The following is a 20,837-nucleotide window of genomic DNA, read 5'->3' as shown; positions in this document are numbered from 1 at the left end:
AAGTCAGGCAAAAATAGGAGGATCACCATGAGTTTGAGGCTACATAGTAAATTCCAGGTCAACTTTGAAAAACAAAAGCAAAGCAATACAAAACAAAACAAAAGAGTTTCTGGGAAATTAATTCATTATATGAGTCTGGTAGGAAGAAGTCTGGGAGATGGGAGCATGGTTCGTTAAAGCTTCTGGGAGATGTTGGTTGGTGGGAATGTTTCAACTCCCTAAGGGATTTTACAACTGATCTTAGTCACAAGGCCTAGGAGCTATCCATGAATTCTGACAAGGCCTGAGGAAGCACTTGTCTTCTACTATGACAGATCACAGGACTTCAGTGATTCTGGACTAACTGCAATTTAGAGAGCTTCTTACAGACACCATGTTCTTAATATAACAGCATGTGAAGTGACTGTTGATGCCATATCCACTTTTCAATACAGAAACCATCACTTATCAATATAGGTTTTATTTAATTAAACATTTTGTTTATGATAAAATTAACAATCAACTGATTGTCTAGTTGTAACATAAACATTTATGACCACGGAATTATTTTGTATTAAAATTTAAAGTTTTTCTCTACCACATTTTTCTTCAGCTTGCACTTCGGTTTATTGGATGTCACGTAGAATATAACTGGTTAGGAAAGTTATAAATTTAAGCACCTTTTTCTATCAAACAAGAAGGAAGAAAATGCCTTTGCATATGCTTACCACTAGATGGCAGTAGTTTATAAAGACCAAGCGAATCCTTTTTTTTTTGGCCTGTTTTAATAATCGTGAGTTTCTTTTTTAAAATAGGGAGGGGGTGGTCTTACATTAATATCCTTTAAAAATAGAAACATTTTTAGCAGCTTAAAATATGACACACATTCCTTTAAATGAGAATTTACTTTGAAGTGTCTTTTGCAAATAAACTGATCCCACATACTTGGTGCATCTTTGTAATCAGGGTATAGTCATAACAACAAAGCTGATGTTCTTACCTGTATCCTAAATCATTCTAGCCATGTCAGGCAAAATATTACATGATATGCATCTGTCACATTTATCTGCACAACTATTTCTTTCCTGCTTAAAACTGTCATGTTAATGACAGAGCTCTTCCAGTGAAGACATTCCAGAGCTACAATTTGAGCCAGATTAAAGTTAAAAGCTTGTTCTTACGGAGTAAATTAGGGAGGAAAGCCATTTTTGAAAATTGCTTTGTGAATACTTAAATACTGTTTTTGTTAAAGTGAGGCTGGTGTATTTACCAGCAAACACCCATCTGCCTGTCCCTGGGCTAGTGCAGACTAGGCTCTAAGAAGTGCTCTCCTGATGCCACGCCCCTCGAGCTTCTGCCACACACTTAGAAAGTTCTACCTAATATTCGTTCTCCTTGTTTTCTTGCTTCTGTCTCCTTTCAGCTGTGCATCAGGTCTTTAGTCCACGAGTCAAGGTGCTCCTAAGACATCACAGCTGTTTCCAACACCTCATCTTCCATGGAGCAGGGGTAAATGTTTTAAGATCTGATTCACTAGCTTTTAATATGCAAACATGCTGATTAGTATAAGTTAAAATGCATTTTAAATGATCAGTGCAATACTTTTCCCTAATCATGAAAATGAAATAATTCTGTTATGATCACCCAAATTTAAATGTCAACAACTTTATGTTTGATAGCTCTTATTTTAACTATTGAGCTAAATTTCTGAATTGAATTTGTAAAGTATACATATTCATTTACATTTGAACTTTGATCCCATTACAACACACATTACACTCAAAGCTAAAATGATGCAGCATGTCAGAATCCTTTCTACATGTTGTCTACCTGTTTCACACATCTGAAAGGTGACCTCTCTGGTGGTAATTTATTCATAGAAGTTTTGACAACAATTTTCAAATATGAAAAAAATCATTTTATGTCAGGCTTGTACTAAATTTAAGCAATATTATAGGTTGAAATGCCACTATTTCTTTATGGGAAAAAGACATGAAAGAAATAGGGAGAAAAGTTGATTAGTGATGCTCAGAGGACAGAAGCAAGTGTGATCAACCAATTTGGAGAGTGTAATTGTGTCTATGCGCAGTACTAAAGATACAGTGGGTACTCAATATCTCCCTGATTGATTGACTTGTTGATTGATAATGCAGGTTTCCTTCCATTAAAATAAGACATTTACTTAAAAATAATGTTCTTGTAAGGAAAACATTGACAAACATCAACTCTTGACCTTTTTCTTTAGACAACTAAGCCTAGAACACTAGAATTACACATCACTATGAAAACACATTTCCTAGAGTGTTACATGAGACGGCAAGATTTTGAGTTACTGTTGTACTATGGCTAATGGTCTTTCCCTTTTTTTTAATGATCACATGGCCCATTGACTTTTATCAAATAACTCACCAACTTTTAGAAAAATAAGATATACATAAGGTAAACATTTGGCTAATAAGAGGGGGCATAATAAATCAAGTATATTAATAGTAAGTCAATGTCTAATGTTGTAGAACCCATGGTGACTGACACCATAATACAAAGCCAACACCACTATACAGAATATATGTAAAATATATTTCAGAGAAATCCTTGTTAAACCTAGATTTTATTTGCCCTATGGAGGCTAGCTATAGTAATAATAACAGTCAGCACTAAAGAACATCTCATTATTTTTCCTTATAATCTATAATTCTTTATCCCTATTTTATTTTGTGTTCTGAGTTCTTCTTTTCCATTTTGTGGCCTTTTGTGATTGAGCATTAGGAGGTCTGGCAAGAGGCAGAGACAGGCTGTCCTCTGGGGTGGTGGGAACATTGTGAACAAGCAACCATCGGGGAGGGTATTTTTACCTTCATAGTTTAATGGAAAAGATCAGTATATACTTTGTGGCTCCATAGCTCCATTTTAATGAGAACTGAATTTGAACAGAATTTTTGGAGGAGACATTTAAGTTGTAGCAGGAGGTAAATATTGAACATGTGGTGTGAACTCAGCGGAGTAGCTTTCTTTTCTTATTTATTTATTTGTATTTTTACTTTTAGATAGATCAAGAGAGAGGATGGGAGTACGCATGAAAGAGAGAGAGAACTTGTGCAGCAGGGCCTCAGCCACTAAAATTGAAAGCCAGATGCTTGCGCCGCCTAATGGGCATGTGAGACCTTGTGCTTCCCTCCCCTTTGTGCATCTGGCTGACGTGGGATCTGGAGAGAGACTGAACATGGGTCCTTAGGCTTCACAGGCAAGAGCCCTAGAAGCTAAACTATCTCTCCAGCCCTCTTTTTTACTTTTATGCAAACAACTGCACTTGTTAAAATAGCACTCACAGAATTTCAGGGTAAGCAGATATTCCTTGAATTAAAAGAAACTTTTATTGTTATTGCAATCTCTTATTAATATTGAAAACATTTGTAGGACCATTAATTGGATAACTGAATAGCCCACCAGCTATGATACTTCAGCTAATTGACTTAAACTAAAAAACCACATCATATTATACAAATCTGTGGGTCAGGTCAGGAACTTAGTTGACTTAGTAACTAGAACCCATCATTGCTTTGTAATCCTGTCTAAAATGTAGTCTCCACTAGCTTCTCCATTGAGATTTCAAGACACTTCATTATACAGACACAACTATATCCAGAGAGATAAAGAGACTTCTCAAAATCCACTTACTATGTAAGGAAAAGAGATCCATTCCTATAGTTTCCTCTCATTTTAATTGGCCAAAATGTCCTTGTCTAAACTTAATAATGGCTAAGCGTTTACACAAAACTGTAGTGGCGAAATGCTCACACTGTTGCTTATCTTTGTGATCCCCACTTCTTCTGTGAGCTGTCTCAGCATTACTTTGGAGAAGGCAGCTGTTATAGTAAATTTTAGGCCATATACATTCCATTGACTATTAATAACAATGATCTTCAAAATTATTCATGGTAATCTTTGGTTCAGTAATTAGTTTCTGAATGCTTAAGGGCAGAAGGTTAAGAACTGATATATTAACGTGACAGATCTATATTTCAGAGAGAGTGACAGCAGCAGTATGTGTTTGCTACTCTTTAGAATCTTGGACAGGCATAGCTCAATCCTGTTCCATTTCACACCAAAGCCATCATCAGTGGGAGCAAGAGAGGCATAGCTTATCCTCTGCTAAAAGAACTGTCACATGTTGATGGGTATTTGTATTCCTGTCTGTGGAGATGACACAAGTTCTTTAATCTCCTAAAGATTTGAAGTAGGGTTCCTAAAAAAAAAGGAAACATTACTCTTGGATTTTTTTTTCTTTACACTAAGAGTGATAATGACAATAGTAACTATAATGTGATCCAGAAATAAAGGCTTCAATTCACAGTTACATAGATTATCGAAATAAGGATTTATCAAGTATTTCTCCAGTTATGTGTATAGTGTTTCAAAATAGCAAGTGTTTCTTAAATTCGCTCTAAAGAAAAAGATACTCAAAACAATTTGGCTTCCCATCAGAATGGCTGGGTCATTTTGCATATTTTACTACTGTAATAGTTAATCTCTGATTGTTATGTTGACAGAATTTAGAGTTCTTTTACAAATTTTGTTAAAACATTTATATTTATTTATTTATTCATGAGAGAAAAAGAGGCAGATAGGATAAAAGAGAGAGAGAGAGAGAGAGAGGGAGGGAAAGAGAGAATGGGCACATCAAGGCCTCTAGACACTGCAAACAAACTCCAGAAACATGTGCCACCATGTGGTTACGTGCTTACTGGGGAATTGAACCTGGGTCCTTAGGGTTTGCAGGCAAGCCCCTGAACTGCTAAGCCAGTTCTTCAGCTCTTGACAGGATTTAGAATCCCCATGGAAACAAACTTCAGATCACATGAATGAGTAGTTTTCTAGATTAGGTTAGCTGAGGTAGGAAAATGGTATCTTCCCATAGGCAGTGTTTCTGGCCTGCTTAGAAAGGAGAGGGCTGGTTAAGCAATGGTGCTCATCCGTCTGCTTGGCCTCCTTGCTGTGCTGAATGTGAGTGGCTGCCTCCAGCACCTGCCACCAATTCTTCTCTACCATGATATGATAACTGTAACCTGAAATTATAAGCTGAAACAAAACTTTCCTCCATTAAACTGATGTTTGGTCATGTGTTTTGTCTCAGCAGAGAAGCCGAACTATACAGCTACCTTAGCCAGTGAGGCCAATGGTGTTGGGTTTCTGCTGCCACGTTTTTCCTTCACAACAACATGAAGTGAGCCAAAATGCTGACTCTCAGGTTAGGTCAAATGCTTGGGCTTTTCTACTTTGTTTTCCTATCAACACTGCTGTTTTAAGTGAAGGAAAGGAAAACAAGAGAAGAAATAACATGAGTTGGGCAATCAGGTGTATATGTCAGTTTCATATCAAAAACTGCTGCTTCCCTGTATGGGTGGATAATGCTGCTCGCAGAAGCCATAACTAATGATACCCAGTGGAAAGAGGGGACTGGTCAGGGAAGCCTCTGATTCCAAAACAATATAAGCTATTGCAACGTTTTTTGGTTGCCACCATAGCTAGATAGCTTGAGCCTCTTATTTAAGACACCACATGCTTTGCTTACACAGCATAAAAAAGTCAAGCTAGAACTGAAGTGGACACGTCCTCCCTGTTTTCCAGCTTTCATAGTCCAGCCTACCAGGGAGGAGAAAGACTCATAGTCTTGTGGGTCCTCACCTGCAATGTCAGATGTGCCCACTGTGGCAATAGTGGCATGAATTTTGAGCAGCTGCTTTCTGGTTGGATCTGTGGAAGGAATTTATGTCCGAGCCTGGTAAGCTAGTCAAAACACTGTGACTAGGGAGGTCATGGGCCCTCGAAAGGAAGTTACCACTGTTGTTTTGCTAAGTGGACAGTTGTGCCAATCAAAGAATCTTCTAAATGTTTATGTTTATGCTCACGCGTTGGAGCCGCTGTCAGGTTTGCACTAGGAAACTCCTGGCATTGGGTTGTGGTTACCATATGTAGCAGCTGCCCTCTCATTGTTGGGGCAATATACACATGACTAGAAGCAGCAAATGAGAGGAAAGAGCTTATTTTGTTTTAGAGTTTCAAGGGGTGGTTTCATTTCAGCAGTAAAAGAATGGCATGAGCAGACAGCCAGGGCATTATCATCTTGTGCCAGCAGCTGGTTGTAAATAGTCTGTGTAGTGGGCTTGGAGCTGGGCTGTGCCAAAACCCACCCATGGTAACACATCTCTTCTAGCAAGGCTCCACCCCACAAAGGCCTCACTATTTTACCAAATTTTCACCAGCTGGGGACCAAGTATTCAAAACACATGAGATTATGGTAGACATTTAGCTCAAACCACCACACCGCAGAAACCTATACTTGGTCAAAGTTCTGAGAAGGAGAGACTGTCGAGTGCTCATCCCAAAATGGGCCATCTAAATCACCTGCATCGAGGTTCAGGGAACATTGTTGGAGGGGAAGGGGAAAGTGTACAAGCCAGAGAATAGGAGGATTACTAGGGAACACTACTTTCCGTACATGACATGGTCATTGCATTTGTAAGCTCACAGCAGCTATGATTACCTGCAAAAGACTTGCACAATATTGCTAAATATGCTATCATGATATGAGGCCCCACACCTCACAGAGGAACTATTATAGGTAATACTAGGCAGAGGCAGAGGTGTAGGCATTGATGAGTTGTCTATGCTGTGGTAAATAAGCCCCATCAATGTTCATGTAAGCAACCCTAGATACATTTATTGGGTCATCAAAAGAAAAGAACATCAAATTAGAAGGGGAATAGTTGGGAAGGGTTTCAACAGGAGTGAGAGATTATTAGGAGAGGGTAATAGGGGCTAAATATGATCAAATCACACACACACACACACACACACACACGTGTATGAAATCAACAAATAAATAAATTTAAAAATTATACATTAAGTGGAGCTACTGATATTTTCTCTAGTAGTATTTAGTAATAAATCCCATGAATCAAGATGGCAAGAAATAAAACCTTCCTATAGCATGTGCTTGGATCATTCTGGGTATAGAATAGTGAGTAGAGTAAAATGTTTCCTTCCTTACAATCTGACCAGTAGACTGCCTTTGTTTTACAGAAGACAGCAAGATACACAAAATCTTGGGTCAGAGACAAAGGAACTTACTATCTTTGGTGTAGCAAGAGGTGTGGTCTGTGCTTCTAGTTCCACAGAGGGAGTGAATATTAAATACAGAGTGCGTTACACCGAGGAACAGCAAGGCTGAAATACAATCCCAAATGCGACAATAGAACTACTGGGAAACCCATCCAATTCTGCCCCAAACATAGGTTGTATTTTCACTAGGCTCATTGGCAAACAAGTCTGCCTTCTTTGTCTTAGAAAGAAATACTACTTTTATTTATTTATTTATTTTTTTTGTGGTAGGATCTCACTCTAGCTGAGGCTGACCTGGAATTCACTATGTAGTCTCAGGGTGGCCTCGAACTTATGGTGATCCTCCTACCTCTGCCTCCCAAGTGCTGGAACTAAAGACATGTGCCACCATGCCTGGCTAAGAAATGTCTTTTCTTTACCTCTTTGCTTTACAAACATGTTTCAAACAATGTTCCAGAACAAAAGCCACCACATATTTTGTAAAAGAGTGACAGTCTCATGGAGAATTTTCTTACATTAGGAGATACACAGATCTCTCTTTCACATACACGTACATTTATATATATTTTTATATCTATATACAGAAATTTATATTTGTGTATACGCAATCTAAAGCATTATTTGGTATATATCTATTTCCCACTTAAAAATTCTGCAAAACTCATATATTTTGTTTTAGGTATCAAGAAACAATGTGAGCTAAACATCTTGCCTAGTTACATAGAGATTACATAGAGTTACATAGAGAAGGCTCAGGTTAAGAAATCCAATACTATTCTACTGATCAACCTGTTCTCTTTCTGGTAAACTAGTACAGTGATTATTGCCATGGTAAATAGGGAAAAATATATCTATTTTGTTATACCCAGTTCTTGAAATTACGCCCTTTGACTTTTTATATTACTTCCACCAGAATTAAAGAATCTACCATGCTCTTGCTATCCTAATTGGTCTTCTTACAGATTAAATTTTGTGCCATATTGTTCAAGCAAGTATGTAAAATGGTGGTCAATGAAGCAATATGACTTTTTCTGCCTTCAATCAAACCAATTGCTCAATGTAATTATAATCTTGGAAGATACAGCTAAAATGATGTTGAATTAAATTGAGCTCTGAAAATTGCTCACCTCATGATTCCTTCTGATTACATCTTGGCATAATTCCACTAAGTTTCAATATGTAATTTAGAGATAATGTATAATTGATATTGGAACCATTGTGGCTTCCCTACATTTAAATGGGAGGCCGATTTTATTAGTAATAACTGTAATAACAACTAAATAGGTTGTATGAGTTAACTGTTCATTAGGAAATTATTTTTCAGCAGGAACATCTTACCTTTATATATTTAATTCAGTTTTTAAGTAGGAAACTTATTAACATGACAAGTGTTTATAAAATTCTTTTACAGATATTATAGTCAGGTCCTCATCAGACAATTATTTCCCATGCTGTTAAATTCAGCAGCTTATTTTTCATGAGGTTTTATTTGAAACAAAACTTTATCCACATGAGAGGCATTTTAAAGACAGGCATTAAGATTTAGACCCATGGCATAAAAATACCAAAAAAAAAAAAAAAAAAGACTTATCTCCCTGAGGCTCAACACATTACATTTTGTTGATAAATTTCATAGGGCAGAACCCTTTTTATATTAAAAATCATTAGAACATACACACCAAACATTGGTGTCCACTGGCAGTATTCAGTATTATCCACAATAGACTGAAGTTATTATACTCACTTCAGTGGTAATATTCTCAGGGGAGGCTCTCTAGCAAAGTTAATTTAGAGAAAGGTTGGTGAAAGTAAGTTTCACAAAGCCCAACTGCACAAAAGGTACAGCTATAAGTAAATTTGCTTGTTCTTATCTCTTGAATACTTTTTTTGCCACAGACTCCTTGTATTTGTTATTTGCATTGCTCTTTAGGGAGGTCCTGAAAGTCTTTAATGACATTTTTTTATATGTACTCATTATTAATTAATTAATTTTTATTAACAATTTCTATTATTGTAGACAGTATACCATGGTAATTCGCTTCCTCCCCCCACTTTCCCCTTTGAAACTCTACTCTCCATCATATCCCCTCCCCCTCTCAATAAGTCTCTCTTTTATTTTGATTCATGATCTTTTCCTCCTATTATGATAGTCTTGTGTAGGTGGTGTCAAGCACTGTGAGGTCATGGATATCCAGGCCATTTGGTGTCTGGAGGAGCACATTGTAAGGAGTCCTACCCTTCCTTTGGCTCTTACATTCTTTCTGCCACCTCTTCCATAATTGATCCTGAACCTTGGAAGATGTGATAGAGATTTTTCAGTGCTTAGCACTCCTCTGTCACTTCCCAGCACCATGGTGTCTTCTGAGTCATCCTAAGCTCAATGTCATCTGAAAAGAGAAGGTTCTCTGACCAAAAGTGAGAGTAGTATTAATATATGGGTATTATCATTAATAGAAGTGCTTACTGGGCAGTTTGGTGGACATAGTATATACATTTAGCAAGACACCAGCAGACATTATACCCCAAGGCTCATGACTACCCTTGTTGTAGGTTTTCAATATCAGGGATGTATTCTCTTCCATTGAGTGGGCCTCCAGTCCAATTAGAGGGTGGTTGGTTTCCCCCATAACAGACATGCCATTATTGCACCCATTGGCTCATTTGGTCTGGCTGGCCAAGCATAAGGCTTGCAGTGTCCACTGTTGAGTATCTTCACTGGTGATTTCTTTCTCTCCCATTGAACTGGATGTAGAATGGCTTCTTCCAGCTTTCTGTCAGCTGGTCTACATGGAGGAGATTTTCCGCTTAGCTCCAGCAAGATTTTTCAGTGACCTTGCAGCCCAAGTATGTGGCGTCTTCAGCAATAGGGTCTTACCATTGATTCCTGGTGGGAAACCAAGGGTCTCAACAGTGGCCTATAATGTTTTGGGGGCATCAGGGACCTCCCTGTCCAACAACTCACTAGAGGTATCCCATCCCTGGCACTGAAAATTTTCTAGTAACAGTCTATGGCTCATGAGTGTTCAATTGTCCAAAGAAGTAGGTTTCCATATGACTTATTTATATCCTCTTAGATTTGGATTTGCCCTCCTTCCACTTTCCTTTACTCAATGTCTTCCCCTGACCTCACTTAGGGCTTTTCACCCCCATAAATTGTTCTTCTACTTACATATATAATAATACCATTTTATTCCATTAAAATGTCAGAGATCTTAATCTTAGGGATCTTTGTCCTAATCCATTTCTTCATTTGAAAGAATGAAGAAAAATGTAGAAAGCCAATTTTCATATTGGCTAAACCACTCTGAAAATATTCACTAGTCAATACTTCTGTCATTATGATAGTCAGCTTCACATTGCTGATATATACCTCCAAACCAGACACAGTTTATGGGTAGAAAAATGGATTTATTTGAAGCTTCCAGATCCAGGTAATGTTCCATAATGGCAGAAGAAGCTGCTTCCCTTTCACAGATTCATGCAGAGAGAAATACCAACATCAGCATCATAAAGCAAGCACTCTCCAGGAACCCAAGACAGAACTCAAGCTGTAATTCAGATCTGCTTCCACACCTTAGGGCTAGACCCTAGGAACAACCCATAGTGACATCAATTTACAAGCTTAAATAAAACTTCTGAATCTATTGGGAGGCATCCATTCAAACCACCACATTCTGCCCAGTCATCTCACATTGTATATTGTATTTATATATGTTCAACTTTAAAGTTCTCAAAGTCTTTACCAACTTAAGATAGTTCCAAAGTCCCAAGTCTCATCTGAGATTTAAGATTGTTTCTTTGCTGTGAGTTCTGTAAAATCAAAACAAGGTATATACTGTCAACATATAAAGGCACAGAGTAAACGTTTCCAACCACTGTAAGGCATAACAAGGAGAGATTGGGCCAATTCAAAGTGAACAACCATTAAGCTAACATCAAACACCTGTAGTTCAAATTTGATAACATAACAAGTGACTGACAGTCTCTGGATTGTCTAATTCTGCCCCTCCAGCTGGACTGAGTGCCCAGGGAAAACATCCATCCCCCAAGCTAACAGCACTCCATCATAGCCTTTGCACAGTCCTGGTATATCAAAAACATCTTTGGGTCTACATGCAAAGCAAGGTCCATCTTGCAATGGCGCCTCTAGCCTACATGCTCCCCTGCCAATATGCTGTATCTCAGCATTGGCTTTTGAAACTGTGTGCACTTCATGACTCACTCTATGCATTTTTATGCTTCCAAAACCAATACCAGCTGTGCAGGACACAGTCATATTCTTTATTCAGGGATGAACTAAATCTTGACCTTGAAGAACAGGTTCCTTCATTCCAATCAACTCCTTTCAAGAATTTGCATTTCTACCATTCATTTTTTCCTCAGGCATCCTTCCCATTGTTTCAGTGTAAAGTAGTTTGACCAGCTTCCTTCCAAATGCTAGTGTATTTGACAATAGCAGCTTCAACAACCTATCTCATTGCCAGTAATTTTAAATTTGCTTGAGTTTTCCCAACTTTAAGTCTTAAATTTCTCAGGACTATATCTTTGGCCAAGCACATCAGTCTATCATAATTTTTTTGTTGTTTTTTTTGAGGCAGGGTATCACTGTAGCTCAGGCTGGGCTGAAATTCACTATGTAATCTCAGGGTGGCCTTGAATTCTTGGCAATCGTCATACCAAGAGCTGGGATTAAAGGCGTGTGCCACAATGGCCCGATACAAACTTAACCTTGATCAACCTCTCTGGACATGGCCAGCAGAATGCAGCTAGACGTTATGCTAGTAGTCCAGTTCCATCAAAGTCCTCTGCAGTCTTTCTTTCCCTTAGAAAGTTCATAAGCAAAGCCTCCAAATACAATTCTCTCTGAATTTAGCATTTTAAAAGCCTCACCAGAACAGTCTATAAAATGTGACTTGCGACTCTGGAAGCCTTCTTTAGTTGAAAGTACCAAGTCCATACCCATTCTTCCAAAACAAAAGTTACAAAAGACCAGAATACAGATGGTCGGATTCATCATGCAGAAATTCCCCACTTCTGGTACCAATCCTGCCATAGTCAGCTTTGCATTGCTGGGAAGCAACTCCAAACCAGATACAATTTATGGGCAGAAGAAGAAGTGATTTATCTGAAACTTATAGATCCACAGGAAGTTCCATAATGGCAGAAGAAGCTAGCCTCCGTTTACAGGTCCATGCAGAAAGAAATGCCACCACCAGCATCATAAAGCAAGCACACTCCAGGATCCCAAGGCAGAACTCATGTACTCTGCATATTTTAGGCTGGAATTCAGATCCACCCCCACACTTTAGGATCTGCTCACAGTGACACCAAGTTACAAGCTTGAATAATACTCCTGAAATCTATTCAGGGACATCCATTCAAACCAGCACAACTCTTACCTGTTCCCATGCCTCATCAGCACTAAGAGTAGCAAAAGTGAAGGGTTCAATATGGTAGGTGACAGACATGACCTGTGACTGGGGAACTCATGAGAAATTAGCAATGCAATGGGATAAATGCTGGTTATTTCATGGTCACTGGCTTGAAGCTCTTATTATTCGTCTTGACAGCTGCATGTCCCAAATAAGAAAATTTTCCTATGTATCTTTATGGTAAAAATTACTCGAACTATCTAGTTTGAAAATGCCCACAAATAGCAACTACTATAATTATTTATTTCAGCTATCAAAAAGTGACTCTGAAAGGGATATGTGTTTCTTTTTCTAAAATATCCTTCTCTCTTAGAATGTTTTTGTGATTCTTACATGAAATTTATCATTTAGAATTGTACAAGATAAACATGTGTTTAAATCCTCTAGAAATTAGCACTGAAATCCTTTAGAAATTAGCATTTGTCTAGTTTATTTGAGATACCATGTAGTAGAAATTTCTCTAATTTCTACAGATATTTAGCAAGCCAAAAATGGAACAAATAAAAGAATTCTTCCTTTAATATATCTTATATATGAAACTGTAAGCAACTCTTTATACTTTTAGTGGAAGCAAAGAGAAAATTACAGAAAATTGGAAAGTAGTTTAACAATAATAGCATGTGAACAAGATAAATGTGACTATGCTAAAAGTAAACAATACCTGGAATTTCTTAAAGTTTGTTCATTTGAAGAGAGTGCTGGAATTGTAGATGATAAGAATGCATCTGGTTTTGAGGTGGAACTTTCTTTGGATTTGTACATTACCCTTCACTTATTTTTCTGTTAAGTTTGCAGATACATTGTATTTCATATCTCAGTCTCTTCTTAGGAGGCATGCAATACAAGATTAATTCCAGAGATGAGTAGCTCAGCACTGCAGAGGGAGGACAAAAACTAGATCTGACTCCTGGACCAGGGTGCTGGCTACTTCTGGTTGTGAAAGGAAGGAGGTAATATTTCCCTTCATAGATGATGTCAGTGGCATATGACAGATGCTGCATTTTAGCATGTATAAATTCTAAGCATTCTTCATGGAGATCTTTTTTCCCTAGAAAGACATAATTCCATTTAAATTAAGCTCTTGAGAATAAGAAACTGATGAAGATTATGTAGTCTTTGGTCTCAGGTTGTTAATTATTCTAAGTGTAATTCACAACTTTACATATTTTTAATGATTTCCCACCCATGACAAATCATCAACACATATTATTGCAAATAGCATTTGTTTATGAAGAGCATTACTCAATTTGATGATGGAAAAACCTGCTTACTGGCTTCCCTACTGTGGGGAAAGTAGTTCCTCTTTGGTGAACACAGTGGTGAAAGTTCAGATTGGTCAAGTCACAGCTCTTACTAATCCCACCTCATTCTTCTTAAAGGTCAGTGGAGATAATGATATCTACTTTATGGCATGACTTAATCTATTCAAATTATGTTCAACATATCCCAGTCTCACAGATAACTTTCCCTGCTGCTTTGCTCAGAGGCCTCCTCTGAAAATGTTTTGCTTTTATAAAGAAATTTCAGCTATTCATACTATATTATTAATATAAATTATAAATATAATATAATTTATAGTATTAATTAAAATTGACATAAGTAAGATAAAGAGATAGTATATAGCTGATAAACATTAAGTCCCTTTTAAACATTGCTTCATCTCATAAGTTAGACATTTTCATATATAAATGGAAATTTTTTTTTGTTTTTTTTTATTTATTTGAGAGCGACACACACAGAGAAAGAGGCAGATAGACAGAGAGAATGAAGTGCACCAGGGCCTCTAGCCACTGCAAACGAACTCCAGACACATGCGCCCCCTTGTGCATCTGGAGCCTCAAAGCAGGGTCTTTAGGCTTCACAGGCAAGAGCTTAACCGCTAAGCCATCTCTCCAGCCCAATGGAATGATTTTTATCTATGTTGAGAATGTATATATGCATGTTCATATGCATGTGGGCACGTGTGTGTGTGTGTGTGTGTGTGTGTGTGATTATATGTGGAGGCCAGAGATTGATGTTGAGTGTCTTCCTCAATCACTCTTACACTTCACTGTTTTGAGAAAGGGTCTCTCACTGAACCTGGGACTCTCCAATTCGGATAGATTAGCTAGCTACCTTGTCTCATGGTAACTCCTGTCTCTGTGGACCTAGAATGGAAATTACATGCTTTTATGTGTGTGGTGGGATCTGAACTCAGGTCCTCATACTTATGTCCTTGCACTTTACTACAGCCCTTTAATTTTACTCAAGCCATCTTCCCAGCCCTTGAAATAAAGTTTTGAATTTTATGTCCTCCTAAGGAGAATTCATATCATCTAGTAGAATGACAGTAAATCATTTCCTTCCTTTACTGACTTACATGAACATGACAGCCCAAACATAATGAATTCCTGGGCAGATAAGAGTGGAGTACAAATGGGGAGAATTTGCAGGGTATAATGTGATTTCCTTAAGGCCCCCATGAAAAGGAAAGAAGCCTGTCATCTTGAGGCGGCAAAGTACAAAATCCTCATTTACCACTTTGTAAGGAAATTACTCTGATTATTTCCTGTCAAAGGATGATGATAAGCCATTCTATTCTGGTGTAATATGCAATTGTATTAATTATGATGGTGTGTGGTTGGAGAGAGCAAGAAGTGCATGGAGTGTGTCTTCCTTAATCACATCATCCAAGAGTGCTTTCTGGGTTTTATCAGACAATGCCAGAATGCTTGATTGGTACAACAGAAGAATTTGTCACCTAAAAATGTTGCCTTATCACAAGGCCTTTTTTTTCTTTATAAATTGAACTTTATAGAAAGCAATGGAACAGGATTTAGCATAACATAACCGCCTCAGAACTCGGGCTGTGCAGGCTCGTGTTCTGGTTTACCACTTGCTGCTAAGGTGGGTGTAGTTATATTCTTTAGTGTGCAAACACATCTAACGTTAATCTTCACTGCGGATGGTTTTCTAAGGATTGAGTGCAACAAGGGGAGTTAAAGCTTTATGTGGAACGTCATATGTGTTTCATATGTGCTATCTTACTATTACTTCTATATCAGATAAAAGAACTTTGAAACAATGTAGCACTTTACCACTTTGAACCTTTTTTCTCAAAATTTTATTTGCACGTGTAGGTGCACACGTCTGTATATAGGTATTTCCAGGGTTTCTTGCTATTGCAAACAAATGCCAGCTGTATGCACCACTCTGCATCCAGCTTTAGGTGGGTGCTGGGGAATTGAGCCGAGGCAGGTAGGCTTTGCAAGCCATCTCCCCGGGACTTGCACTGTTTTGTTTGTACTGACTCATATAATCTCATGCCTCCTACAGAAGGAAGATCAGTTACAATCTTCTTCCCTGTCAAATTTGTGAACTTGAAATTTAGAGCCTTCATGACCTAATCATTTTCCTGAAGGCCTCACATTTTAAAAACTATCATCTTGGGGCTGGAGAGATGGCTTAGTGGTTAAGTGCTTGCCTGTGAAGCATAAGGACCCCAGTTCCAGGCTCAATTCCCCAGGACCCACGTTAGCCAGATGCACAAGGGGGCTCAGGCATTTGGAGTTCGTTTGCAGTGGCTGGAGACCCTGGCACCCTCATTCTCTCTCTTTCTATCTGCCTTTCTTGCTCTATCTGTTGCTCAAGTAAATAAATAAAAAAATGAACAAAAAAATTAAACAAAGAAAAAGTAAAAAAAAAACAAAAAACTATTATCTTGAAGATTGTTTCAACATATGGACTTGGGGGCACTTCAACAGTCAGCCTGTAACATTGGCCCAAGTCAGATGTTTTAAGTTGATGGGGCTAACTGCATAATGAAATGTCTGGTCTTCCTATCTTTATATCCTCTTTAGTAGGACATATTTTTACCACCTTCAAGAATGATGACTTACCACAGGTTACAAATTTGACAAGGATAACAGGTGAATGAGATGGAGGGAAAGGCTACAGATACAAAAGTGGGTAGGGTGGTGTAAGTAACTGGAGATCTGTGAGAAGAATTCAAGGAATCAGCATGCTAGAAGTGGGCCTGGGTAGAAGCCTGGGAGGTTCAATAAAGCCCTTGAAAGATGCCTGCTTCATCAATGCAGACTGAAAACAGATCTATCAGCCACAATGGCAAAATATTTCACGTGTAATTAAAATGCATATAATAAAGGAGACTATATTATCCAATGAGTAGTGTTCACATATCCAAAAAACAACCAATTCATTGTTGTAGCTATGTTTCATCGGAAGGAGCCAGCATGCAATTTCATATTTAAGTTATCCCATCAGTCAATATAAATTGCTTGCCTTCAACAATTATGGAGGATATTTTGCACAGCAAGACAGGAAGAAAATTAAGTCAGTTCTGCAAAAGGAAATATTGCCATTTCTATACCTCTTACTGATGTCACTTTAAAAAATTTTGTGTATCTGTTTTTCCTGTTCAATTATTTAAAACAATATGCTCACGAGATTTAGTCCATTAGTTCTGAATTTTGTTTCATGCTGTTCTGTATAGGGAAATACTGCTCTAATTATCCTGGGAAATGTTTTAGGCTTTTCCATATTTTTATTTCTACTTGCTATGCTCTGGTAGTGATTTATAAGTACTCAAATATAATTACTTATTTTTTGTATATTTAAAAGTAATTGAAAGTGGGGAAGTGATTTCTAGAAAACTAGTGATTTAGTCATAAAAGCTTTGTGTTCCAGTGAAAATTTCTGTAGAGCCCTAGCTTTGCTAAAGGCATATACATTTCTGGAAAAGGCAATGTAATTTATTAAAGAAGGATAGAATATTTGACAACATGCTTCATGTTGTTTTAGAGATGCATGTGGGAATATGTGTGATAAAATAAAATATATTGAAATTTGGGTCCAGTTGAATTTTATTTATTGATAATATTGATTATTATTAAAAAAGAAATATTGCATAAAATTTATGCTATTATAACAGATCTTCAAAAAACCTAAAGTTAAAGCCTTTTTATCTTTCAAGGTAAGGTCATGCTCTAGCCCAGGCTGAACTGGAATTTACTACATAGTCTCAGGCTGGCCTTGAACTCATAGCTATCCTCCCACTTCTGCCTCCTGAGTGCTGGGATTAAAGGTATGTACCACCATGTCCATCTAAAGCTTCTTTTTTAATCTTTAAAATAAGATTGAGATCACCTGGAGAAGAATCATGATACTTTTTATTATTATTGTATATTTGCCACCAGATGTTGCTATTTCAATGGAACATGAAACATTCTAGGAAGATGAAAACTGTGTTAAAGATAAGCCTCTCTAACTATGTGTCAACTCTTGTGAGGCTCTGATGGAAATTGTGGACCTCTTTACAGAATAATCACATATGCACTAATGCAGTCTTAGTTTTACTAGTGGAGTAGCTTGGGGTCAAAGGAGATTTGCTTTGTGAATTCTCTAATTTAGTTGACATGTGTGCAGAGTACTCTCTCTCTGGGAATTGTGGGAGAGATGGGGTTTACATTTATATTTTTCAAGGCAGGATCTTACTATATAACCCAGGCTGATCTGAATTTACTCTGGGTGGCCTTGAACTCACTGTGATCCACCTACCTCTGCCTCCTGAGTGCAAGTGCTGGGATTAAGGGTGTTCTCCACCACACTTGGCTTGGGGTTTAGATTTCGATGTAGGCAGCATGGCAGGGCAGAGAGCACAGCCACTGGGTTAATGCAAGAGACTTAATTTTTTAAAAACATATTTTACTTTTGTGCTTATTTGAGAGAGAGAGAAGGGGGGCAAATAGAGAATGGGCATACCGGGGCCTCTAGCTGCTGCAAGTGAACTCCAGTAGTCTTGCACATCTGGCTTTGTGTGGTTACTGAGGAATAGAACCTGGGTCCTTTAGCTTTTCTGGCAAGTGCCTTCACTGCTGAGCCATTTCTCTACCCTAAGAAGCTTTTAATAGGGGGCTATTTATAGAAATGAAGATGTAAGGAAACCAGTTAAGGATGGAGGAACCACCTACCAGCAGGAGCTACTACTTTCTTGGATCCTGCTATGAGGAAGGCACAGGGTGGAGAATTTCTCTGTCCAGTTTTGGCCAAAACTATGAGTAAATTCAGTTTCCATATACATGTATAAAATATAATCTCTCTATATAATATATATTCCATATATGTATAATATGCTACTTTTCTTTCATACTTTATCTTAGAAGTCCCATGAAGGATGGAGGACATGACATTGCAAAGAAAGTTCTTCTTCTATCAAATGTCACACAAAAAAAAGGTTCTACCGTTTTCTTAGAGGTGAGAAGACTAAGAAAACTATGACAGTTGAGGAGACTTTCACAGACATTTGAGACGAACCATTCAACTCAGGATTCAAGAAAAACCACTGGCTTTCCTATATTGCATCTTGTCATATGCAGGTGTGCTTTGCCTACCCCTTCCCTGCTTGGATGAGTAGCATTTGAGGGCGAAGTAATTTAGCTGTAAATTTGCCAGACTTAGTTAATTCTAGTCAGACTCAAGGACCTTCTGCTTTCAAAAATGTTAAAAATGATTTTTGCAGCTTTTCAAACCTCACATAAAAACAGCCCATGCAGTTTATCCTGAACATCAAAATGCTAGTGAAAACTTAAGAAAAGTGTATTTATTTTATTATTATTATTATTATTTTGTGGTTTTTTTTTTTGAGGTAGGGTTTCACTGTAGCCCAAGCTGACCTGGAATTCACTATGTAGTCTCAGAGTAGTCTTGAACTCATGGTGATCCTCCTACCTCTGCCTTCAAAGTGCTGGGATTAAAGGCATGTGCCACCATGCCTGGCTTGGTTTTATTTTTCTAATTTCATTTATATATGAGAAAGAGAGAGGGTGGGAGATGGGTGTTCCAAGGCCTTAAGCCATGTTACCTTGTGCATCTGGCTTTATGTGGGTACTGGGGAACTGAACCTGGGTCCTTTGGCTTGCAGGCAAATGTCTTAACCATCAATCCATCTCTCCAGCCCTAGTTTTCTTTTTTAAAATATTTTTTGTTCATATTTTATTTATTTATTTGAGAGCGACAGACACAGGGAGAAAGACAGATAGAGGGAGAGAGGGAGAATGGGCGCACCAGGGCTTCCAGCCACTGCAAACGAACTCCAGACGCGTGCGCCCCCTTGTGCATCTGGCTAATGTGGGACCTGGGGAACCGAGCCTTGAACCGGGGTCCTTAGGCTTCACAGGCAAGCGCTTAACCGCTAAGTCATCTCTCCAGCCCTCCAGCCCTAGTTTTCTTTTCTACATTATTTATTTATTTGCAAGCAGAGAAAGAGAGACAGAATGTGTGCACCAGGATCTCTAGCATCTGCAAATGAACTCAAGATGTATCTTGTGTATCTAGCTTTTTGTGGGTTCTAGGGAATCGAACCTAGGTCATAAGGCTTTGCAGGCAAGCACTTCAACTGCTGAGCCATCTCTCATCTATTGGTTTTCAATACTGACATATACACACTCTAGGAGGCATTTTTAAAAACTCTTTAAGTTGTGTGATTGATTACAGAATATACAAACTGTTAAAGCAGTGGACACTTTTGCCTTTGTGTAATTTATTGAGTCAATCTTCTGCTAATGTTTTATACCTAAAAGTGCTTATAATTAAAGTGCAATCATATAAGAAGATGAGAGAAAGGAATACTTTCTTCCTAGGTTCTAGACTGCAAGCTTAATTTGCACGTCTGTCAGAAATAGCCGTTCATGCAAAACATTCACTCAAATCCAACTTGCGCTGCAGACAGAAGTTTAATAAATAGTAATAGTAACTGTTAGCTTTCTAGAAAGCAGCCTTCCTCCTTTTCCCCCTTTTACAGCTGTGGCAGATATTCCAAAATTCTTCAGACTGGGTCTAAGATTCTGGAATTCGTTCTGAGTTTTAGGGGAATTGATTAAGCTCCACTGCACCAGCACTTGAATATGGAGTGCGATTTCCTCCCAGCCACCAACTGTGGCCCTGAGTGGAGGCCATTTTACACAACTTGCCAGTTCACATAGGCTTGGGTTACAGTGACTCAATTGCTCCTCACTTCATGTCCCATTTGCTGCTTGCTAGCCTCTCCCTCACAGTGGAAGAATCTCCCTGTCCTTCCCCAAAGCCTTAACAACCTCTCTCCAAAGCCTTAACAACCTCTCTCGTCCCCTTGCCTGGGGTGCCAAGGCCTCTTCCTTTGGATTTGAATCCTGCCATTCTCTCATCTGGCATAAAATAAAAGTTGGACCCAAGAAACACATCTGGTCCTCTATTCTTGAACCAGAGCCTCACAATAACCTGTAGGAGAAGCAATAAAGTTCATATACTAAGATTTGGTGCAACAATTTTTAA

This window comes from Jaculus jaculus, chromosome 1, assembly GCF_020740685.1.
Source record: "Jaculus jaculus isolate mJacJac1 chromosome 1, mJacJac1.mat.Y.cur, whole genome shotgun sequence".
Lineage (NCBI taxonomy): Eukaryota > Metazoa > Chordata > Mammalia > Rodentia > Dipodidae > Jaculus > Jaculus jaculus.
The sequence above is the reverse complement of the archived record's forward strand: the minus strand, read 5'-3'. Positions refer to the sequence as shown.